This window comes from Pinus tabuliformis, chromosome Q (genome assembly GCF_031772625.1).
Source record: "Pinus tabuliformis cultivar Carrire ecotype Pingquan chromosome Q, CPIR1, whole genome shotgun sequence".
Lineage (NCBI taxonomy): Eukaryota > Viridiplantae > Streptophyta > Pinopsida > Pinales > Pinaceae > Pinus > Pinus tabuliformis.
In genome coordinates, this window is record NC_142296.1 from 1,094,327,554 (window position 1) to 1,094,353,832 (window position 26,279).

Consider the following 26,279-nt stretch of genomic DNA (forward strand, 5'->3'; position numbering starts at 1 on the left):
CTGCCATTCCATATTTCCTCTGATGCCTCGGATACTTATATTGGCACAACTTTAGGACAGGAAGAAGACAAACAATCCTATACTATTTATTTCATTAGTAAAAACTTGTCACTCGTTGAACTCAATTATATTATTACTGAGAAAGAGTTTTTAGCTGTAATTTTTTCTATTAATAAATTCAGACATTATATTACAAGATATGAAGTTATTGTACATACTAATCATTCTGCCATAAGATATTTGATGAATAAACCATTAACTAGTAGTAGGGTAACTAAGTGGTTGCTATTATTACATTAATTTAATATTACCATTGTTGATAGACTAGAGAAATCAAATGTAGTAACAGATTATCTTTCAAGATCAAATAATCCTGATGAAGCAATTCCTGTTAATGATGATTTTCCTGACGAACATCTTTTTGCGGTGTCAAAAAAATCTCCATGGTTTGCTAACATAGCTAACTATTTAGTCACTAGAAAATTACCACCTCACTTATCCTCTTGTGAAAAGCAGAATATCATTAAGAAAAGTTTTGCATATTCTTGGATCCAAGGAGACCTATTTTACACTGGAGTAGATCTCATTATCTGTAGGTGTGTAAGAGAGGAAGTGGTGTTTGATATCTTAAAATCTTCCCATGATGAACTGTGTGGAGGTCACTTTGTCGATAAGTAAAATGCATACAAAGTGTTACAAGCTAGCTATTTTTGGCCTTCCTTGTTCAAGGATTCCAAACAATATGTCAAGCGATGTGATAGTTGTTGGCATTATGATGCATGTGTTGTACTTGATGGCAAACAACTCATAGAAGATTGTTGGCATTATGATTCAAGTGTTGTCCTTGATGGCAACTCACTCAGAGGTTGGTACAGGTGCTCAGAGGTTGGTACAGGTGATGGCAACTTAATCAGAAGACAGATCTTAGTACAGCATGCCAAGGAAGTTCATATACGCAGGTTCGTTAAGCCCAAGTCGCGTGTACACGCTAGTTGGATTCAGAAAAAGCGCGTGTATGTGGAAAAGTACCTTTGGTCCATGGTGGTTAGTCCTTGGAAGTTGTGCCTATGATTTCGGACCATTGTGTCTCGACGGGCGTGTCGATCCCTAGTTTTGAAGTTGATGGTATTGTGTTACTATGGTTTTGGCTCTTGGTATTGAGCAAGGCCTAAGGCTATATAAGGAGAAGAAGATCATTAGGCAAAATCATCTTTCGACAAGGCTTGAATATCTAAAAGAGAAAGAGATCTGATATGTAGGGTCTGGGTTGCTTGATATGAGTTAAGGAGAAATCACATCGGTGGATGGAAGACTAGATCTAAGGATAACTCGGGATCTAATGGTTTGAAATGCACTATTATGATATGGTTGATTATGCGTATTTCTAGATCTGCATACTGTCGCAATATTATGTTCTGGATCTAACTGATGTCTGGTACAGCTGCAAGTTGAGAGAATCTATTTTTAGATCTGTACGCAGGTTGGCTTAGGTAAAAGCGCGTGTATACGCGGGTTTCGCTCATTGAAGTAGCGTATATCTCTTAAAGCTTGATTTTTGGGTTTGCAGTTGGATCTGTCTGTTATTACAGAGTTCTGTAGACTGCTCTGTGTTCTGGTATCTGGTGATTGACAGGGTTCAGTGGTTCAGTGATTCAAAGTTTGATAATACTAGTATTGGTTGTTTTATGCTTCAATGATCTGTTGTGAAAGTTGAATGAATTGGGGTCTACAGATTGTAATGTTGTGCTTCAGGAATATCCAGTCTGAAAATGTATGAAAGGTGGTACCTGAAGGAAAGAAGATTGTAGGTCAGCACCTACGTACTAGTATCTTGGCTAGTACAAGAGCAAAGGGGGTTGGAGCTCCCTTCCAAGGAAGTTTGGAGAACGAGAGAAGGTTGTAGCCTTCTGCAGGTTGTAGCCTGCGTACTGGTATAAGGCTGCACCAGTACAAAAGATTGTAAACTGAAGTTTCATATTAAAGAAAGATAGAGACAACTTGCAGCAGGTGGTTTTCACCCACATTGGGTTTCCACCTTACATCTTGGTGTTCATGTGTGTGGCTTTTGATCTGTTCTGTTATACTGCACCTGTTTACTGTTAATGTGGTGAATAATGTCCTGATGAACTGAACTGAAGGATAAGCTAACTAAATTATGAGTTTTCTTCTTATACGCTGTTTTATTTAGTCACAGTAGCGTGTACACGCTGGTTCACCTAACTGAAGTAGCGTATATGTTTCTGAGCATTGAAAAAGTTTGATTGATCTGATAATATTGATTCACCCCCCCTCTCAGTATTATTTCCAACAATTGGTATCAGAGCAGGTCCTTCAGAGAAGATTGATCGCTTGAAGGTAGATCATTCATCATGAGCAACTACGAGAAAGAAGCATCAATCAGGCCACCGATTTTTGATGGGACAAATTTCAATTATTGGAAGGTAAGAGTTACTGCATATCTTCAATCTCTTGGTACAGAAGTTTGGAACATTGTAGAAACAGGCTATGCTTTTCCTTCAGCTACTCCTACAGATCCAGCTGAGAAAAAGCAGTATGAAACAAATGAAAAAGCAGTCAGTACTCTATTAGGAAGTATATCCCAAACAGAATTCATGAAGGTCATGCACTTCAAATCAGCAAAAGAGATATGGGACAAAATGATCACTAGCTATGAAGGAGATGAACAGGTAAAGCAAGCTAAACTTCAAACTCTCAGGATTCAATATGAGACTCTCAAGATGTATAATGATGAAAGTGTGGCTAATTATTTTCTTCGGGTAGATGAGATTGTTAATTGCATGAAAAATTTGGGTGAAGAAATAAAAGAGACTATAGTAGTTCAAAAGATTCTAAGATCATTATCCCCCAAGTTTGAATCTAAAGTATCTGCAATAGAAGAAAAATAAAATCTCCGTGTTCTCACTATGTCTCAGCTACATGGAATTCTAACTGCTTATGAAATGAGAAAGGGAGGTCCATCTGACAGAAGGGAAGCTGCTTTTAAGGCATCAGGAAAAGAAGATTACTATGAAGCAAGCCATGTTCCAGAAGAAGAGGAAGAAGAATCAAATTTTGTCAGAAATCTTCAAAGGGGTTCTGGAAGGTTCAGAGGTAAGCTACCTTTCAAATGCTTTGCTTGTGGAAGAGTAGGTCATTATGCTGCAAAATGTCCTTATAAGGATAAAGGAAAAGAACCTGCTAGATGGAACAAGAAACAAAGTGCAAATAAGAAAAGCTACTACACCCATGAAGATAGTGATGGCTTATCAAACAGTGATGAAGATGAACAAGGTAATAAATATAAGCTGTTAATGGCATTTGAAGATGATGATTATGAGGATGCTGTAGATGTGGATAATCTCTATAATGAAATTACTAGACTCAAGAGATGCATAGAAGAAAAGAGTGTGATCATTGATACTTTGCAATTTCAAATTGATGAAAAGGAAAAACATCTTGAAAAACTAGAAGGTGAAATTGTTGGTCTCAGAAAAGAAATTGAGAAAACAAAAGCTATTAATCTTAAGTTTGTCAAAGGATCTGAAACTTTGGATGAGATTATCAATGTGCAGCGGTCTCCTCTAAACAAGACAGGTTTGGGCTATAATGGAGAAACCTCTCAAGCATCCACCTCAAAAAGTTATCTTGATGCAGCAAGAAGAAATGAGCAGAAGAACAATGAAGATAATCAGGTAAAGCAGGGACGAATTACAAACAGAAACTATCAGGGACAATCCTTCTTAAGGGTGAACAAAAGCTACAACCAACCACAGGTAAAATCTTCTCAGTTTGGCTCAAGAATAGATGAAAATAGAAATTACAATCAGTTGGCTGGTAGATTCAATAACCGCAGAAGCTTCTTCAATGGACAATGCTTTTCTTGCCATAACTTTGGTCACAAAGCAGCTCAGTGTGTTGCATATAAAACAATCATGACTAGGGAAGCTCAAAAACAAAGAAGTATGACAGGGATTACAAAGAGGACCTATAACAACTTTTCGGTTCTTGAAAATGAAGTTGAATGTTCTATTTGCAATAATTTTGGTCATAAAGACTCTGAATGCAGGAGCAGGTTTCAGGAGAAAAAGGAACAAGCCACGAGCACCAAAAAATGGAGAATAAAGGAACCTCAAACAGAAAGATGTGGGATAGCTTTTTATGCAGAAGGAAGGAAAATCTATGGTACATTGACAGTGGATGTTCGAAACATATGACAGGTGATAAAGAAAAACTTGAATCTTATTCTACTTTAGAAAAGGGAAAGAAAGTTTCTTTTGGAAATGATACTCCTGCAACTATAAAAGGAAAAGGTATTGCTCCTTTGAAAGAAAAGGTCAAGGCTGGAAATGTTTTGTATGTTGATGGATTGAAGCATAATCTACTAAGTGTCAGCCAGATGTGTGATCAAAAAACCGAGGTTATTTTCAGATCGAATGGATGTCTTGTTCGTGATCTTGATACAGGTAAAACAGTTCTCAAAGGCAAAAGAACTCCAAATAATCTGTACATATTTGAAGAAGGACAACAACAATGCTATCTTAGCAAGGATGAAGAGCACTGGTTATGGCATCGAAGGTTGGGACATCTAAGCTTCTCACAAATAAGGAAAGCATGCAAATATCAGGCAGTTCGCGATCTTCCAGATATCAAAATTCCAGACAACACCATATGCAAATCTTGTCAGTTTGGAAAGCAAACCAGAACTAACTTTCCAGAGAAGGAAGGATCAGCTAGCTTGCCTCTTGAGCTAGTCCATACAGATGTATGTGGTCCATTTAGGAAAAGGACACCTCGAGGAGAAGAATATCTGATATTATTCATTGATGATTTCTCAAGGTTTGTTTGGTTAGGGCTTATGAAGCACAAAGATGAAGCATTCGAAAAATTCAAATCCTTCAAAGCATTGGCTGAAAATGAATCAGGACACAAAATTAAGTGCCTCAGATCTGACAGAGGTGGGGAGTTCACATCAAATGAATTTTTCGATTTCTGCGATGAACATGGGATAAGAAGAGAATTCTCTACAGCTAGAACTCCTCAGCAAAATGGGGTTGTGGAAAGAATGAACAGAACTATCCAACAAATGGCTCGTGCTATGCTCGATGAATCAGGTACTCCTGCAACCTTCTGGGGTGAAGCTGCACATGCTGCTATTATTATTCTTAACAAAACAAATGTCCGAGTAAACAACACTCAAACACCTCATGAGCTTTGGAGTGGTAAAACTCCTTCCGTGAAGCATTTCAAAATCTTTGGGAGCAAATGTTATATTAAGAATACTGATGAGCAACTTGGCAAACTTGAACCTAGAGCAGATGAGGGCATTCTTCTTGGTTATTCTCCACATAGCAAAGCATACAAGTGCTACAATAAAAGACTTGGCAGAATTGTTGACAGTATTGATATAGTGGTTGATGAGAAGGGATATATTCCTAGGCAAGTTCATCATGAAGACATTGAAGAAGATGAAGGTTACTCTCAAAGGCGAAATGATGAAGAAGAAGAACCTCAAGAAGAAGAAGAATCTCAAGAAGAACCAGAGGAGCAGACAAGAATAGAAGAGAAGACTCCATCCAGATATGTTCAAAAGAATCATCCAGAAACTCAGATTGTGGGGCAGAAAGAAGCAGGAGTACAAACAAGAAGGACACTTGCAGAAGCTTCAAGCTACTTGGCACTACTCTCCTCCACTGAACCACAAAATGTGAAAGAGGCATGCAAAGATGAATGTTGGGTCAAAGCAATGGATGAAGAACTTGAGCAAATCGAAAAGAACAACACTTGGGAATTAGTTCCTAGACCAAAAGATAAGAATGTAATAGGAACAAAATGGGTCTTCAAGAATAAATTAAATGAAAATGGAGAAGTAATTAGAAACAAGGCCAAACTTTTTTGTAAAGGGTATGCATAGCAAGAAGGAATAGATTTTGAAGAGACCTTTGCTCCTGTGGCAAGACTTGAGGCCATCCGAATGTTCCTTGCTCTCTCAAGCTTTCAAAACTTCAAGGTATTTCAAATGGACGTGAAATCAGCCTTCCTGAATGGAGACTTAGAAGAAGAAGTATATATTGAGCAGCCAGATGGTTTCATTCTTGGGAATGATCCAAACCTTGTATGCAGATTGAAAAAGGCACTCTATGGACTCAAACAAGCTCCAAGGGCTTGGTACTATCGGTTGGACAAATATCTTCACCAACAAGGCTTTTCAAAAGGATCAGCAGATAGCAATCTCTATATAAAAGTTGAAAATAACAAATTGCTAATTCTTGTTGTTTATGTAGATGATATTATTTTTGGCAGCAATGAAGAGACTATGAGTCAAAACTTTGCCTTGGTTATGCAGAAAGAATTCGAAATGTCACTTCTTGGAGAATTGACATATTTTCTTGGATTGCAAATCCAACAAAATGAAGGAGGTATCTTCTTGTCTCAAACCAAATACCTCAAGCAGATCTTGAAGAAGTATGGCATGGAAGAGTCAAAGCCAGTATGTACACCCATGGTTACAGGATGCAGCCTCAGTGCAAATGATGAATCAGCAGCAGTTCACCAACCCACTTATAGATCCATGATTGGGAGTTTGCTTTATTTGACAGGTACTCGACCAGATATTACACATGCAGTAGGAATGGTTGGAAGATTTCAAGCCAACCCAAAGGAAACTCATCTTCAGGCAGTCAAAAGAATCTTTAAATATCTTCAAGGGACCCAAAACTATGGCTTAAGGTATCCTAGAAATACAGATCTCACTCTTCATGCTTACACAGATGCAGATTGGGCTGGAAGTGTGGATGATAGGAAAAGCACAAGTGGTGGTGCTTTCTTCATGGGTTCCAGATTAGTATCTTGGTTCAGCAAAAAACAGAGTTCGATTGCCTTATCTACAGCTGAAGCAGAATATGTGGCTGCAGCATCTTGTTGCACACAACTTCTTTGGATGATGCAGACCTTGCAGGACTTTCAAATCACTTGCACTCCACCTGTCTCTATCTTATGTGATAATACAAGTGCAATCAGCATTTCAAAGAATCCAGTCATGCACTCAAAGACCAAGCACATACCAATCAAGTACCATTTTCTTCGGGAACAAGTGCTTGAGCAGAAGGTCAAGTTGGAGTATGTTCCTTCTAAGGAACAAGTTGCTGATATTCTCACAAAACCACTGCCCAGGGAAACTTTTGAATATCTCAGACAAAAGCTGGGAGTAGTTGATGCTTCATCCTGCTGTTGAAGCTTGTCTGTTCTACAGAAAAGTTGGTATACGCAAGTTACGAAAGGTATATACACGTATACACGCGGATTTATGCTGGGAAAGTCGCGTGTATGGTGTACGCATGTTGCAGAGATTATATCTGCGTCCATATGCCGTTTCATGCAGGAGAAATCGCGTATATGAAGTTCTGAACAGCAAGGGCAAACTCTGGAGTTCTGAACAGCAATGGGTATGTCAGAATTCTTCAGGCACGGTTTCAGGAGGTGCAGCAGGCACAGGTTCAGGGGGAGCAGCTTAAAAGTCTCATAAAGTATTGTTGGCATTCAGATGTTTTGGTTGTTGATTTCAGGAAAAGGAGCTCGGAAAGAAATCCTGGTTGCTGATCTAAAAAGATGTTTATCATATGCTGCTGGTGACTTTCATAAGTCTTGGTCTAGATCTGTTGTCTCTATGTCATGTATCTCTCTTGTCATATCTCTTTTATGGTGTCAAGGTCATGTAACGGCCTATGTTGGTTTCCCCACTATGCCTGGGATGAATGCTGTAATATAATTGGTTGTTTCTGATATGTCCCCTCTTGGTAGGGAGTATGGATGTATGTATTGAGTCTTTTGGTGATAGGAAGGTCCCTTATGGTGTATAAGTCTTGGTTCTTGTTGAAGAACATCTTTTGCAGATCTGGCCTACTGTCAGGGGGAGCATGAGTCAGCACAGCCAAGCAGAGGTATCAGCATGTCCTCAGGGGGAGCACAGCCCTTTGCCCTTGATGTCAAAGGGGGAGAGTGACTTGGTGTGGTGGTTGCCATCAAGTCCAAAGGGGGAGATTGTTGGCATTATGATTCAAGTGTTGTCCTTGATGGCAACTCACTCAGAGGTTGGTACAGGTGCTCAGAGGTTGGTACAGGTGATGGCAACTTAATCAGAAGACAGATCTTAGTACAACATGCCAAGGAAGTTCATATACGCAGGTTCGTTAAGCCCAAGTCGCGTGTACACGCTAGTTGGATTCAGAAAAAGCGCGTGTATGTGGAAAAGTACCTTTGGTCCATGGTGGTTAGTCCTTGGAAGTTGTGCCTATGATTTCGGACCATTGTGTCTCGACGGGCGTGTCGATCCCTAGTTTTGAAGTTGATGGTATTGTGTTACTATGGTTTTGGCTCTTGGTATTGAGCAAGGCCTAAGGCTATATAAGGAGAAGAAGATCATTAGGCAAAATCATCTTTCGACAAGGCTTGAATATCTAAGAGAGAAAGAGATCTGATATGCAGGGTCTGGGTTGCTTGATATGAGTTAAGGAGAAATCACATCGGTGGATGGAAGACTAGATCTAAGGATAACTCGGGATCTAATGGTTTGAAATGCACTATTATGATATGGTTGATTATGCGTATTTCTAGATCTGCATATTGTCGCAATATTATGTTCTGGATCTAACTGATGTCTGGTACAGCTGCAAGTTGAGAGAATCTATTTTTAGATCTGTACGCAGGTTGGCTTAGGTAAAAGCGCGTGTATACGCGGGTTTCGCTCATTGAAGTAGCGTATATCTCTTAAAGCTTGATTTTTGGGTTTGCAGTTGGATCTGTCTGTTATTACAGAGTTCTGTAGACTGCTCTGTGTTCTGGTATCTGGTGATTGACAGGGTTCAGTGGTTCAGTGATTCAAAGTTTGATAATACTAGTATTGGTTGTTTTATGCTTCAATGATCTGTTGTGAAAGTTGAATGAATTGGGGTCTACAGATTGTAATGTTGTGCTTCAGGAATATCCAGTCTGAAAATGTATGAAAGGTGGTACCTGAAGGAAAGAAGATTGTAGGTCAGCACCTACGTACTAGTATCTTGGCTAGTACAAGAGCAAAGGGGGTTGGAGCTCCCTTCCAAGGAAGTTTGGAGAACGAGAGAAGGTTGTAGCCTTCTGCAGGTTGTAGCCTGCGTACTGGTATAAGGCTGCACCAGTACAAAAGATTGTAAACTGAAGTTTCATATTAAAGAAAGATAGAGACAACTTGCAGCAGGTGGTTTTCACCCACATTGGGTTTCCACCTTACATCTTGGTTTTCATGTGTGTGGCTTTTGATCTGTTCTGTTATACTGCACCTGTTTACTGTTAATGTGGTGAATAATGTCCTGATGAACTGAACTGAAGGATAAGCTAACTAAATTATGAGTTTTCTTCTTATACGCTGTTTTATTTAGTCACAGTAGCGTGTACACGCTGGTTCACCTAACTGAAGTAGCGTATATGTTTCTGAGCATTGAAAAAGTTTGATTGATCTGATAATACTGATTCACCCCCCCTCTCAGTATTATTTCCAACAAAGATCAACTCACTTATATATATCTAGATGAATCTACGGAAGATTTATCAGATGGCAATTCTCAGTATGACAAGTCCAAAAGGGGAGATTGTTGGCATTATGAGACAAGTGTTGTCCTTGATGGCAAATCACACAAATGATAAATTATAGTGCAGCAAATTTATTTGATAAATTATAGTGCAACAAAGTTTCCTTCATGTAGAGAAAAGTTCACGCACTTTTATGCAGAGAAAAGTTTATTCCATGTAGAGAAAAGTTCACACACTTTTATGCAGAGAAAAGTTTATTCCATGTAGAGAAAAGTTCACGCACTTTTATGCAGAGAAACGTTTATTTCATGTAGAGAAAAGTTCACGCACTTTTATGTAGAGAAAATTTTATTTCATGTAGAGAAAACTTCATGCACTTTTATGCAGAGAAGAATTTATTTCATGTAGAGAAATGTTCACGCACTTTTATGCAAAGAAAAGTTTATTTCATGTAGAGAAAAGTTTACGCACTTTCATGCAGAGAAAAGTTCCCTTCATGCAAGAGAAAAGTTCACGCACTTTCATGGTTGGTTCATGGTATTAGTCCGACAGTTTTTGATCCTATGGTTTTGGCCCGTGGTATTGCATCCAAAAGTGTTGATCTCACGCACTTTCATGGTTGGTTCATGGCATTAGTCCGACAGTTTTTGATCGTGTTATCACAAAATCAGGTACTAAGGGCTGCCACTTAGCAAGATCTTATGTAACTATTTCAAACCAGGCTTTAGACTAAGGTTTAGCCTCCTTAGTCAGAGAGGGCTCTCTCACAGATTATGAATATGGATTAATGACAAGGAAAGATGGCTAACTCTTTAAACAACACATGAAAAATAAGCTGGTTGGACAAATATCAAATTAATCTCCATTGGGCTTATGGAGTCTCACACATCTCAGCAAACAAAAACACTATCTTTTCATGGAAATCAAGGCTCTTTACATCAGATGTTCAAACATACTTTACATAAAACACAGCTTGCAAAGCATACAGGAAGTCAGAGCATGAAACATGAATTCTGAGTGATTATGCTGTAACAAGACTATAAAAGAACACTAAGAGAATAAACCACCATACATTTGAACAATAAGGTCTATTGAGAATCTTGAGAAGAAACAACAGCTATTTGTATTACTGAAATCTGCTTTTTTACATAAACCAAAATAGACTTGTTCTTTATCAAAATCTCCAACCCCAATTACATCCAAGTCTGATCCATATATAGGAATACACTATTAACCACCTAGAGCAAGCTCGAAGACTGCTATTAACTACTCCTATCTGTTGTTTAACTAATTCATTAATTACATAAGTGCTGAAATGTAATTACAAAAGATCCTAATTAAACTACATATCTAATTCTATCTTCCTCGTATCATGATTCCTCCTTGCAGCTTTGACACCTGGCTTTCTCTTCATTTAGCTGAGATGGCATGAGATGGCATAAGATGGGCAATTAATGTCCCATGCTGGCTTTGAATATCGAAGGCTTTGATCTGTTCTGTATTGGCTGAAAATATCCCTAAATTTTCGGTTCTGGTCCCCCATCACCGAGTATGTAGCAGTGGATACTTTAATTCTTTAATAACTCAAGAGAATAGGGTAACACCATGCTCCTGATATGCTGGAGGCTTCCTTGGTAAACAGGTGTGCCAACCAAAACTTTTCGTATGCAGCTCTTCTCCAAACCCTAATCACCGACAATAAAGTAGCTTTATAACCAAAAATCTTAAACTTAGGTTAAAGATTTCACCTTTTGTTAAAGGTACACCTGGCATATGTTGAATGGCTGTAGCAGCTTCCTTTGATCCCTTTCAAGTCACTGAGGTGTTCCCTTTACAAACTTCTGATTCTTCCTTCAAACTGTTTGCCTGCGTTTTTTTTAAAAACAACACCTACAACAGTTTTGCAATTTCGTAGCACGCTACGAAACTGCGAAACTGTTTTAAACAATTTCAATTTCCCCTGAGATTTTAACTGCTCTGCCACCTTGCTCACAAATAACTTATCAATGCTCATAACATTCATGCTTGAAATTCTTGCAAATCCTGGAGCGGATGACATTACCGTTAAATGAAATTCATCAGCAGAAAAATCTCTAAACAAATGCATTTCATTCATGGTGCGGACGAGAGAGCTTTCCTAGGAGAAACCTTTTGTCAAATACTACCAGCTATTCAACATTCGATTCTGTGCCTTGCCTGCAGATTGGAGGGCAGTAGTCGGTCAACTAAAGTTACACTCGAAACCCTTTAACTTGCTACTTTTAGCAACTGCATTAAGTTCATTCACAATGTATTCTTTTGCCTTGGGATTTTGGCACAATGCAGTAAAATCTCCAGTTTAATACCAAGCTGTCCCCTCTCAAAATCTATCTCTTCTTTTACCTTAAACTCTCCTGTGCTCATCTGATCTAAATGAGGTGAAAGCTCTGGCTCATGCAGAGACACTTCCCTGCTTGTGACTTGCTGATCATCATCTCCATATTGTGATACTACTGTTTTGCATTCCTGGCTTATATACCCGATACACCAATAGCATTGTTGATTGTGTTATAATGCCCGATGGACCAACCAGCAAAGAAGTTCCTGAATCTACAATAGCAGCATAATCTCCAGCACAGAAACCTGTTGATTGATCATCAAGGAGGAAGTCTCCCATATCAAACTGCCAGTAACCCTTTCGAGTAACAGATATATACTGATGTTCGCCCTTGAAGTGTTCCGGATCAACACCGCCAAATACTATTTCTCCTCCAGATAATGATCTCACATCTGAGTTCATTTTGTCACATAATATACTCTCAAGCAGTAGAGGATGGCCATAAACAGTGTGGCGACCCATCTAGGCACGGGATAGGGTGTGGATTTTTCCAAGAGGTACTGAAAACTGCGCGATACATCGTTCTTCTACTGCATCGCCGGAGATGGCTTGTATAGAGAGGGAAAGAAACATGAGAGCCATTACATTCCATAACCAAACACTGCTCGGATCTTATGGAAAATAAGTTCTTTCCAACATCTCTCGGTGTTTGATTAACGCCAGTGATGGCCTCGTCGAAGAGCGAGAATGATCCATCCACCTCCCTGCTTATCTTGGCATTGCTCTGCGAGAATCCTTTCAACCGGTTATCATCCATGAGAATATCAAAAATAAAACTGGCTCTGCAATTGAATCTCTCTATTAATAATCGTTTAAACTCCTCTCTAACAGCAGGCTTTAATGAGGAATTCTTATCGACTGTCTGAGCAGCTTTGGTTGATTTGGGCGGCGTCTTGTTCTGGAGCTCCTCTTTAGCGGGTCCACTGGAAGCCATGAGATCATCATACTGCCTGACCTTTTTCAATATGAAAGGTTTCCCTTTGGACAGAAAAGCTTCTCGGAGTCGCACACCGACGGGACTGTTGTCTGTCACGGTGATGTTGATGTCGGGATTTTCACCCGCCCCGGCATTCTCGTTGGCAATGTAAGGCAATTCCACTCGGCCACTTACCTTGGCAAGGGTAACCCCCTGGGCATCCTTGGCCTCGCCCTCCCAGAGGACCTTAACACTAATCTCGTAGCCCGGAATGATTTTCCCTTTCCGGATATTAACATATGCCTCTCCGTCCACCTTCTCCATTCACAAAGCTGCTGAATGCCCTCATTACTGCCAGCCTGGGAAAATTCGAACTTGGCTTCAGGCGCACTTCCAATGGGTGCAAGAGTAACTTTTGATTTCTCATTATCTTTGGCAAAAAGATCCATCTTCCAACCATAGGATATTCTTTTTCCAGTTGCTCTGTTTCAGTCCGAATGTGAGGTAAGGTGTTGATCCGAACACACAGTTGTGACAGCATCATAGGCTCAGAACTATTCATTGACACTATCTGAGATTTCCTTTTCCTTCCGAAACTTTGACCCAGTTGAGCATCTAGTAAGTGCTAGCAAAAGAGGAACATAACTGTTCTTGGATCCACATCCAGATTTAGTTTGGGAAATATAGCGCTGTGGAGCTCTGTCAAATCCAGCCACAAGATCTGGGAATAGATCTGAATAAAATGATTTAATACACCATTGACATTTTTCTTTCGCAGGCATCCAATACTTTCTATGTTCTATCGCAACAATGGAATAAGTAGTCAAAACAAAATCATATTGGAAAAACTCGGCCACATCTTTACATCTATTTGCACCATGATGAACCAACTTTAGTGCTTCCTTCAGCAGTGAACCAAGCAATCTCTTTCCTCCATTGAATAATAGCTACCATGGGACAAACAACAAGGGTGATTTTAACCTGAGGTAGTACCTTGAAATCACTAAAACTGTCACCTTCAGATTCAGAACTGATGCCAAGCATACACGCAGGAACTTGAGAGCATGCCTCCTGTAAAGTGCATCTACCACAGAGCTATTTTGCATGACAGCTGCTATGGATTCGAACAAATCCCCAATTTCGTAGCACGCTACGAAATCACCTAAACAGGTAGCGCTGCGAAACTGCTAAAAAGGATTCATGCGCTGCGAAAACACCTTGTCCTTAAGCTAGGCTAAAAAAATTTGGCAACAGAATTTTCAGTGATAACAGTGGCTCCACTTGGGATAGTGTGCCCTTGTGGTACACTAAGAACTCGCAGGTCCAGTGCCTTATAAAACTTATTTGACAACATCCTCTTTCAGCTTCTTGGGCCTTCACCTCGGGCTTTAGCTGGATGATCACTGTTAGGAAGAAGAAAACTACATCTACTGAAAAATGCTCAGTTGACCTTGAGCTTATTTGCATTTACCTACCTACCTACCCTAACAATTTCAACTTCTTTCTACTCAATCTATGTGAAATTTCCAATGTAGCCAATCTTCTGTTTTATCTGATATTTGATTTCTTCGACTGCATCGGGGTTCAGAGCCAATAAGATAGTGTGATGACCGCTGCCACTGAAATTGCCTCTGATCATTATAGGAAAACTGAAACACTGGAGAGTAAAATTCTTCCATGTAATCAGCTATAGGATCCCAGAATACATGATCAGCTTGATTTTTCTTGTAACTTTCTGGTTGTGCAAACTGATCTTCAACAACAGTGTTCAGTTCCTCAATCGTGAAAGAGAAAGGAACCAGCATTGTCTCCTTGCGTTCTGCCATAGAAAACTTCTGAAAATAATGATCATGATTATGAAAACTGTATGCCTGAATTTGACCTTCTAAACCTTCAATTTCTTTCTCAATGTCCTCAGCAACTTCATCCAAAAATCTCATCTTATCCTCTACTTTACAGTCAAATGACTTTAGATACGAGGACAAGGACAAATAAAAATTTTCACCTATTTCTTCATTAATATGATCATCATTCCATTGTTTGAAACCCTCAACTGAAGGAGAGTTTGCCACCACCTCTGACCTATCTATCCATTCCTCCAAAAACATAAGCCATAAGTCTTGAAATGACTTAACGGATTTGATAGGAAAACTTTCAATCCATTGTTTGCATTTCCCTTGAAGTGAATCATAAAATAACATAATGCAAACATCCTCATGTTTAACTCTAAGAAGCTCAGCAAAATGACAGAAATCTGAGATATGCTTCAGAGTTAAACTCAAATCTTCTCCATTAAATTTGGGACCATTCCTTAGAAAATATGCATCCTTGGGAAAATGATTTGGGAAACCATGAATTCCTGAAAAATCTATGCATGCATACCTTGAACTAAGAATGGTAGCTTCTGGGTCCTTCATAACTCCAGTGGAATCACCATGAACCTATGAATTTCGAATTCTTCAACAATGGAGTCGCCAAGGTAGTTTTGCAGCCTCAAAAACCTTCTGAGCTCCTGCTACCTTCAGAAGTTCAGCTTCATAATTTCGGGAAAGAATAATCTTCAGACTCCCGGCAGACGCACCAAAATGTTATCACAAAATCAGGTACTAAGGGCTGCCACTTAGCAAGATCTTATGTAACTATTTCAAACCAGGCTTTAGACTAAGGTTTAGCCTCCTTAGTCAGAGAGGGCGCTCTCACAGATTATGAATATGGATTAATGACAAGGAAAGATGGCTAACTCTTTAAACAACACATGAAAAATAAGCTGGTTGGACAAATATCAAATTAATCTCCATTGGGCTTATGGAGTCTCACACATCTCAGCAAACAAAAACACTATCTTTTCATGGAAATCAAGGCTCTTTACATCAGATGTTCAAACATACTTTACATAAAACACAGCTTGCAAAGCATACAGGAAGTCAGAGCATGAAACATGAATTCTGAGTGATTATGCTGTAACAAGACTGTAAAAGAACACTAAGAGAATAAACCACCATACATTTGAACAATAAGGTCTATTGAGAATCTTGAGAAGAAACAACAGCTGTTTGTATTACTGAAATCTGCTTTTTTACATAAACCAAAATAGACTTGTTCTTTATCAAAATCTCCAACCCCAATTACATCCAAGTCTGATCCATATATAGGAATACATTATTAACCACCTAGAGCGAGCTCGAAGGTTGCTATTAACTACTCCTATCTGCTGTTTAACTAATTCATTAATTACATAAGTGCTGAAATGTAATTACAAAAGATCCTAATTAAACTACATATCTAATTCTATCTTCCTCGTATCATGATTCCTCCTTGCAGCTTTGACACCTGGCTTTCTCTTCGTTTAGCTGAGATGGCATGAGATGGCATAAGATGGGCAATTAATGTCCCATGCTGGCTTTGAATATCGAAGGCTTTGATCTGTTCTGTATTGGCTGAAAATATCCCTAAATTTTCGGTTCTGGTCCCCCATCACCGAGTATGTAGCAGTGGATACTTTAATTCTTTAATAACCCAAGAGAATAGGGTAACACCATGCTCCTGATATGCTGGAGGCTTCCTTGGTAAACAGGTGTGCCAACCAAAACTTTTCGTATGCAGCTCTTCTCCAAACCCTAATCACCGACAATAAAGTGGCTTTATAACCAAAAATCTTAAACTTAGGTTAAAAGATTTCACCTTTTGTTAAAGGTACACCTGGCATATGTTGAATGGCTGTAGCAGCTTCCTTTGATCCCTTTCAAGTCACTGAGGTGTTCCCTTTACAAACTTCTGATTCTTCCTTCAAACTGTTTGCCTGCGTTTTTTTTAAAAACAACACCTACAGCAGTTTTGCAATTTCGTAGCGCGCTACGAAACTGCGAAACTGTTTTAAACAATTTCAATTTCCCCTGAGATTTTAACTGCTCTGCCACCTTGCTCACAAATAACTTATCAATGCTCATAACATTCATGCTTGAAATTCTTGCAAATCCTGGAGCGGATGACATTACCGTTAAATGAAATTCATCAGCAGAAAAATCTCTAAACAAATGCATTTCATTCATGGTGCGGACGAGAGAGCTTTCCTAGGAGAAACCTTTTGTCAAATACTACCAGCTATTCAACATTCGATTCTGTGCCTTGCCTGCAGATTGGAGGGCAGTAGTCGGTCAACTAAAGTTACACTCGAAACCCTTTAACTTGCTACTTTTAGCAACTGCATTAAGTTCATTCACAATGTATTCTTTTGCCTTGGGATTTTGGCACAATGCAGTAAAATCTCCAGTTTAATACCAAGCTGTCCCCTCTCAAAATCTATCTCTTCTTTTACCTTAAACTCTCCTGTGCTCATCTGATCTAAATGAGGTGAAAGCTCTGGCTCATGCAGAGACACTTCCCTGCTTGTGACTTGCTGATCATCATCTCCATATTGTGATACTACTGTTTTGCATTCCTGGCTTATATACCCGATACACCAATAGCATTGTTGATTGTGTTATAATGCCCGATGGACCAACCAGCAAAGAAGTTCCAGAATCTACAATAGCAGCATAATCTCCAGCACAGAAACCTGTTGATTGATCATCAAGGAGGAAGTCTCCCATATCAAACTGCCAGTAACCCTTTCGAGTAACAGATATATACTGATGTTCGCCCTTGAAGTGTTCCGGATCAACACCGCCAAATACTATTTCTCCTCCAGATAATGATCTCACATCTGAGTTCATTTTGTCACATAATATACTCTCAGGCAGTAGAGGATGGCCATAAACAGTGTGGCGACCCATCTAGGCACGGGATAGGGTGTGGATTTGTCCAAGAGGTACTGAAAACTGCGCGATACATCATTCTTCTACTGCATCGCCGGAGATGGCTTGTATAGAGAGGGAAAGAAACATGAGAGCCATTACATTCCATAACCAAACACTGCTCGGATCTTATGGAAAATAAGTTCTTTCCAACATCTCTCGGTGTTTGATTAACGCCAGTGATGGCCTCGTCGAAGAGCGAGAATGATCCATCCACCTCCCTGCTTATCTTGGCATTGCTCTGCGAGAATCCTTTCAACCGGTTATCATCCATGAGAATATCAAAAATAACACTGGCTCTGCAATTGAATCTCTCTATTAATAATCGTTTAAACTCCTCTCTAACAGCAGGCTTTAATGAGGAATTCTTATCGACTGTCTGAGCAGCTTTGGTTGATTTGGGCGGCGTCTTGTTCTGGAGCTCCTCTTTAGCGGGTCCACCGAAAGCCATGAGATCATCATACTGCCTGACCTTTTTCAATATGAAAGGTTTCCCTTTGGACAGAAAAGCTTCTCGGAGTCGCACACCGACGGGACTGTTGTCTGTCACGGTGATGTTGATGTCGGGATTTTCACCCGCCCCGGCATTCTCGTTGGCAATGTAAGGCAATTCCACTCAGCCACTTACCTTGGCAAGGGTAACCCCCTGGGCATCCTTGGCCTCGCCCTCCCAGAGGACCTTAACACTAATCTCGTAGCCCGGAATGATTTTCCCTTTCCGGATATTAACATATGCCTCTCAGTCCACCTTCTCCATTCACAAAGCTGCTGGACGCCCTCATTACTGCCAGCCTGGGAAAATTCGAACTTGGCTTCAGGCGCACTTCCAATGGGTGCAAGAGTAACTTTTGATTTCTCATTATCTTTGGCAAAAAGATCCATCTTCCAACCATAGGATATTCTTTTTCCAGTTGCTCTGTTTCAGTCCGAATGTGAGGTAAGGTGTTGATCCGAACACACAGTTGTGACAGCATCATAGGCTCAGAACTATTCATTGACACTATCTGAGATTTCCTTTTCCTTCCGAAACTTTGACCCAGTTGAGCATCTAGTAAGTGCTAGCAAAAGAGGAACATAACTGTTCTTTGATCGACATCCAGATTTAGTTTGGGAAATATAGCGCTGTGGAGCTCTGTCAAATCCAGCCACAAGATCTGGGAATAGATCTGAATAAAATGATTTAATACACCATTGACATTTTTCTTTCGCAGGCATCCAATACTTTCTATGTTCTATCGCAACAATGGAATAAGTAGTCAAAACAAAATCATATTGGAAAAACTCGGAGTGCTTCCTTCAGCAGTGAACCAAGCAATCTCTTTCCTCCATTGAATAATAGCTACCATGGGACAAACAACAAGGGTGATTTTAACCTGAGGTAGTACCTTGAAATCACTAAAACTGTCACCTTCAGATTCAGAACTGATGCCAAGCATACACGCAGGAACTTGAGAGCATGCCTCCTGTAAAGTGCATCCACCACAGAGCTATTTTGCATGACACCTGCTATGGATTCGAACAAATCCCCAATTTCGTAGCACGCTACGAAATCACCTAAACAGGTAGCGCTGCGAAACTGCTAAAAAGGATTCATGCGCTGCGAAAACACCTTGTCCTTAAGCTAGGCTAAAAAATTTTGGCAACAGAATTTTCAGTGATAACAGTGGCTCCACTTGGGATAGTGTGCCCTTGTGGTACACTAAGAACTCGCAGGTCCAGTGCCTTATAAAACTTATTTGACAACATCCTCTTTCAGCTTCTTGGGCCTTCACCTCGGGCTTTAGCTGGATGATCACTGTTAGGAAAAAGAAAACTACATCTACTGAAAAATGCTCAGTTGACCTTGAGCTTATTTGCATTTACCTACCTACCTACCCTAACAATTTCAACTTCTTTCTGCTCAATCTATGTGAAATTTCCAATGTAGCCAATCTTCTGTTTTATCTGATATTTGATTTCTTCGACTGCATCGGGGTTCAGAGCCAATAAGATAGTGTGATGACCGCTGCCACTGAAATTGCCTCTGATCTTTATAGGAAAACTGAAACACTGGAGAGTAAAATTCTTCCATGTAATCAGCTATAGGATCCCAGAATACATGATCAGCTTGATTTTTCTTGTAACTTTCTGGTTGTGCAAACTGATCTTCAACAACAGTGTTCAGTTCCTCAATTGTGAAAGAGAAAGGAACCAGCATTGTCTCCTTGCGTTCTGCCATAGAAAACTTCTGAAAATAATGATCATGATTATGAAAACTGTATGCCTGAATTTGACCTTCTAAACCTTCAATTTCTTTCTCAATGTCCTCAGCAACTTCATCCAAAAATCTCATCTTATCCTCTGCTTTACAGTCAAATGACTTTAGATACGAGGACAAGGACAAAGAAAAATTTTCACCTATTTCTTCATTAATATGATCATCATTCCATTGTTTGAAACCCTCAACTGAAGGAGAGTTTGCCACCACCTCTGACCTATCTATCCATTCCTCCAAAAACATAAGCCATAAGTCTTGAAATGACTTAACGGATTTGATAGGAAAACTTTCAATCCATTGTTTGCATTTCCCTTGAAGTGAATCATAAAATAACATAATGCAAACATCCTCATGTTTAACTCTAAGAAGCTCAACAAAATGACAGAAATCTGAGATATGCTTCAGAGTTAAACTCAAATCTTCTCCATTAAATTTGGGACCATTCCTTAGAAAATATGCATCCTTGGGAAAATGATTTGGGAAACCATGAATTCCTGAAAAATCTATGCATGCATACCTTGAACTAAGAATGGTAGCTTCTGGGTCCTTCATAACTCCAGTGGAATCACCATGAACCTATGAATTTCGAATTCTTCAACCATGGAGTCGCCAAGGTAGTTTTGCAGCCTCAAAAACCTTCTGAGCTCCTGCTACCTTCAGAAGTTCAGCTTCATAATTTCGGGAAAGAATAATCTTCAGACTCCCAGCAGACGCACCAAAATGTTATCACAAAATCAGGTACTAAGGGCTGCCACTTAGCAAGATCTTATGTAACTATTTCAAACCAGGATTTAGACTAAGGTTTAGCCTCCTTAGTCAGAGAGGGCTCTCTCACAGATTATGAATATGGATTAATGACAAGGAAAGATGGCTAACTCTTTAAACAACACATGAAAAATAAGCTGGTTGGACAAATATCAAATTAATCTCCATTGGGCTTATGGAGTCTCACACATCTCAGCAAACAAAAACACTATCTTTTCATGGAAATCAAGGCTCTTTACATCAGATGTTCAAACATACTTTACATAAAACACAGCTTGCAAAGCATACAGGAAGTCAGAGCATGAAACATGAATTCTGAGTGATTATGCTGTAACAAGACTGTAAAAGAACACTAAGAGAATAAACCACCATACATTTGAACAATAAGGTCTATTGAGAATCTTGAGAAGAAACAACAGCTGTTTGTATTACTGAAATCTGCTTTTTTACATAAACCAAAATAGACTTGTTCTTTATCAAAATCTCCAACCCCAATTACATCCAAGTCTGATCCATATATAGGAATACACTATTAACCACCTAGAGCGAGCTCGAAGGCTGCTATTAACTACTCCTATCTGTTGTTTAACTAATTCATTAATTACATAAGTGCTGAACTGTAATTACAAAAGATCCTAATTAAACTACATATCTAATTCTATCTTCCTCGTATCATGATTCCTCCTTGCAGCTTTGACACCTGGCTTTCTCTTCGTTCAGCTGAGATGGCATAAGATGGGCAATTAATGTCCCATGCTGGCTTTGAATATCGAAGGCTTTGATCTATTCTGTATTGGCTGAAAATATCCCTAAATTTTCGGTTCTGGTCCCCCATCACCGAGTATGTAGCAGTGGATACTTTAATTCTTTAATAACCCAAGAGAATAGGGTAACACCATGCTCCTGATATGCTGGAGGCTTCCTTGGTAAACAGGTGTGCCAACCAAAACTTTTCGTATGCAGCTCTTCTCCAAACCCTAATCACCAACAATAAAGTAGCTTTATAACCAAAAATCTTAAACTTAGGTTAAAGATTTCACCTTTTGTTAAAGGTACACCTGGCATATGTTGAATGGCTGTAGCAGCTTCCTTTGATCCCTTTCAAGTCACTGAGGTGTTCCCTTTACAAACTTCTGATTCTTCCTTCAAACTGTTTGCCTGCATTTTTTTTAAAAACAACACCTACAGCAGTTTCGCAATTTCGTAGCGCGCTACGAAACTGCGAAACTGTTTTAAAAAATTTCAATTTCCCCTGAGATTTTAACTGCTCTGCCACCTTGCTCACAAATAACTTATCAATGCTCATAACATTCATGCTTGAAATTCTTGCAAATCCTGGAGCGAATGACATTACCGTTAAATGAAATTCATCAGCAGAAAAATCTCTAAACAAATGCATTTCATTCATGGTGCGGACGAGAGAGCTTTCCTAGGAGAAACCTTTTGTCAAATACTACCAGCTATTCAACATTCGATTCTGTGCATTGCCTGCAGATTGGAGGGCAGTAGTCGGTCAACTAAAGTTACACTCGAAACCCTTTAACTTGCTACTTTTAGCAACTGCATTAAGTTCATTCACAATGTATTCTTTTGCCTTGGGATTTTGGCACAATGCAGTAAAATCTCCAGTTTAATACCAAGCTATCCCCTCTCGAAATATATCTCTTCTTTTACCTTAAACTCTCCTGTGCTCATCTGATCTAAATGAGGTGAAAGCTCTGGCTCATGCAGAGACACTTCCCTGCTTGTGACTTGCTGATCATCATCTCCATATTGTGATACTACTGTTTTGCATTCCTGGCTTATATACCCGATACACCAATAGCATTGTTGATTGTGTTATAATGCCCGATGGACCAACCAGTAAAGAAGTTCCAGAATCTACAATAGCAACACAATCTCCAGCACAGAAACCTGTTGATTGATCATCAAGGAGGAAGTCTCCCATATCAAACTGCCAGTAACCCTTTCGAGTAACAGATATATACTGATGTTCACCCTTGAAGTGTTCCGGATCAACACCGCCAAATACTATTTCTCCTCCAGATAATGATCTCACATCTGAGTTCATTTTGTCACATAATATACTCTCAGGCAGTAGAGGATGGCCATAAACAGTGTGGCGACCCATCTAGGCATGGGATAGGGTGTGGATTTGTCCAAGAGGTACTGAAAACTGCGCGATACATCGTTCTTCTACTGCATCGCCGGAGATGGCTTGTATAGAGAGGGAAAGAAACATGAGAGCCATTACATTCCATAACCAAACACTGCTCGGATCTTATGGAAAATAAGTTCTTTCCAACCTCTCTCGGTGTTTGATTAATGCCAGTGATGGCCCCGTCGAAGAGCGAGAATGATCCATCCACCTCCCTGCTTATCTTGGCATTGCTCTGCGAGAATCCTTTCAACCGGTTATCATCCATGAGAATATCAAAAATAACACTCGCTCTGCAATTGAATCTCTCTATTAATAATCGTTTAAACTCCTCTCTAACAGCAGGCTTTAATGAGGAATTCTTATCGACTGTCTGAGTAGCTTTGGTTGATTTGGGCGGCATCTTGTTCTGGAGCTCCTCTTTAGCGGGTCCACCGGAAGCCATGAGATCATCACACTGCCTGACCTTTTTCAATATGAAAGGTTTCCCTTTGGACAGAAAAGATTCTCGGAGTCGCACACCGACGGGACTGTTGTCTGTCACGGTGATGTTGATGTCGGGATTTTCACCCGCCCCGGCATTCTCGTTGGCAATGTAAGGCAATTCCACTCGGCCACTTACATTGGCAAGGGTAACCCCCTGGGCATCCTTGGCCTCGCCCTCCCAGAGGACCTTAAAACTAATCGCGTAGCCCGGAATGATTTTCCCTTTCTGGATATTAACATATGCCTCTCAGTCCACCTTCTCCATTCACAAAGCTGCTGGACGCCCTCATTACTGCCAGCCTGGGAAAATTCGAACTTGGCTTCAGGCGCACTTCCAATGGGTGCAAGAGTAACTTTTGATTTCTCATTATCTTTAGCAAAAAGATCCATCTTCCAACCATAGGATATTCTTTTTCCAGTTGCTCTGTTTCAGTCTGAATGTGAGGTAAGGTGTTGATCCAAACACACAATTGTGACAGCATCATAGGCTCAGAACTATTCATTGACACTATCTGAGATTTCCTTTTCCTTCCGAAACTTTGACCCAGTTGAGCATCTAGTAAGTGCTAGCAAAAGAGGAACATAACTGTTCTTTGATCCACATCCAGATTTAGTTTGGGAAATATAGCGCTGTGGAGCTCTGTCAAATCCAGCCACAAGATCTGGGAATAGATCTGAATAAAATGATTTAATACACCATTGACATTTTTCTTTCGCAGGCATCCAATACTTTCTATGTTCTATCGCAACAATGGAATAAGTAGTCAAAACAAAATCATATTTGAAAAACTCGGCCACATCTTTACATCTATTTGCGCCATGATGAACCAACTTTAGTGATTCCTTCAGCAGTGAACCGAGCAATCTCTTTCCTCCATTGAATAACAGCTACCATGGGACAAACAACAAGGGTGCTTTTAACCTGAGGTAGTACCTTGCAATCACTAAAACTGTCACCTTCAGATTCAGAACTGATGCCAAGCATACACGCAGGAACTTGAGAGCATGCCTCCTGTAAAGTGCATCCACCCCAGAGCTATTTTGCATGACAGCTGCTATGGATTCGAACAAATCCCCAATTTCGTAGCACGCTACGAAATCACCTAAACAGGTAGCACTGCGAAACTGCTAAAAAGGATTCATGCGCTGCGAAAACACCTTGTCCTTAAGCTAGGCTAAAAATTTTTGGCAACAGAATTTTCAGTGATAACAGATCCTATGGTTTTGGCCCGTGGTATTGCATCCAAAAGTTTTGATCTCACGCACTTTCATGGTTGGTTCATGGTATTAGTCCGACAGTTTTTGATCCTATGGTTTTGGTCCGTGGTATTGCATCCAAAAGTGTTGATCTCACGCACTTTCATGGTTGGTTCATGGTATTAGTCCAACAGTTTTTTGATCCTATGGTTTTGGACCGTGGTATTGAGAAAGGACTAAGGCTATAAAAGAGGAAGGAGATCATTTGGCAAATCATCATCTGAATTATTGAATATCCGATAAAGTGCTAGATTTGGAATACTGTGATTGGGTTATGGTGTAGATCTGGATCTAAGCTAAAGAGGGATCTCACTAGTTGATGGAGAACAAGATCTAAAGATAGATCGGGATCAAATTGTTTGAAATGAACTATCTCTATATATTTGATTATGCTTATTCTAGATCTGTATACTGACGCTTGTAATGATCTGAACTCGGTATAACTTAAGTTTGAAATCGTTGCAAGTCATGATTGAATATTTATAGATCTGTACGCGGGTTGGTTTTGGTGAAAGCATGTATGTACGAAGGTTTGGTTCATTGTAGTAGCATATACCATTTGAGCTATGATGTTTAAAGTTACAGGTGGTTCAGGTCGTTGATGTGTTCTGATGACTGTTTAATGGTGTCAGTATTCTACATATTCAGTTTGATTGATTGTGTTGATGGATGAGATCTAGTAATGGATCTAATGGACTAGATCAGGTTGCTAACACTCATATTATCCTTGTATATGTATTGATCTGGTGATTGGGTGATTCAGAAGATTGATTGATTATGTGCTTCAATGATATTTATGGGTCCAGTATGAAAATCGGATGAAACATGGCCTTTCAGATTATGTGTTGTGCTTCAGGTGTATCCAGTATGAAAATGTATGAAACGTGGTACCTAGAGGAGAGAAGATTGTAGGCCGGCGCCTACGTTCTAGTATCTTAGCTAGTACAAGAGCTAAGGGGGTGGTAGCTCCCTTCCAGTAGCAGTTGAAAACTTTGGAGCATTGTAGCAGGTAGCAGCCTGCGTACTAGTAAATGGATCGGCTAGTACAAGAACTATGAGGGTTGTAGCTCTCTGTAGGTAGAAGCCTGCGTACTGGTATAAGACTGCACCAGTACAGAAATATTGTAAAAGAATTTTCTTATTAAGAAGAAGATTGAGATAACTTGCAGCAGGTGGTTTTCTCCCACATTGGGTTTCCACCTTATATCATGGTGTTCATGTGTGTGGCTTATGTGTGATGATTTGTTCTATTTTACTGCACCTGTTTACTGCTAATATGGTTGATAATGTTCTAATGCACTCATTAAGGATCAACTAACTGAATCATAAGAAGTTGTGGAAGTAGCATATATGAATCTGAATATGGAAATTAAAAAGTTTTATTGATGTGATAATACTGATTCACCCCCCCCTCTCAGTATTATTTCCAACAATTGGTATCAGAGCAGGTCCTTTGGTAGAAGCTTGATCGCTAGAAGGAGATCCGTGGAACAATGGGAAAGAAGATTAAGAAGAAAGCTCATAAGAAGAAGAAGACATCTCAGAAGAACTATGACAGTGGGAGAATCGATTGGGGATTAGGTATAAGAAGCTCTTCAGATTTAGATTCAGATTCAGAATCATTTCAGAATGAGGATGAACTATCAAGTCTGAATTCGATATCCTCTGATGTTCCAGCTATCTATCCATTTGGAAAAGTTGGAAGTGAT

At 39.7% G+C, this 26,279-nt stretch overlaps 3 pseudogenes; all 3 read right to left on the reverse strand.

The window, feature by feature from the left end:
- Window positions 1-12,519: 12,519 nt before the first annotated feature.
- LOC149223327 (uncharacterized) lies at window positions 12,520-13,178 on the reverse strand (annotated as a pseudogene).
- Window positions 13,179-17,745: 4,567 nt separating this feature from the next.
- On the reverse strand, window positions 17,746-18,404 carry LOC149223328 (uncharacterized; annotated as a pseudogene).
- A 4,515-nt stretch (window positions 18,405-22,919) lies between these two features.
- On the reverse strand, window positions 22,920-23,578 carry LOC149223329 (uncharacterized; annotated as a pseudogene).
- Window positions 23,579-26,279: the final 2,701 nt, after the last annotated feature.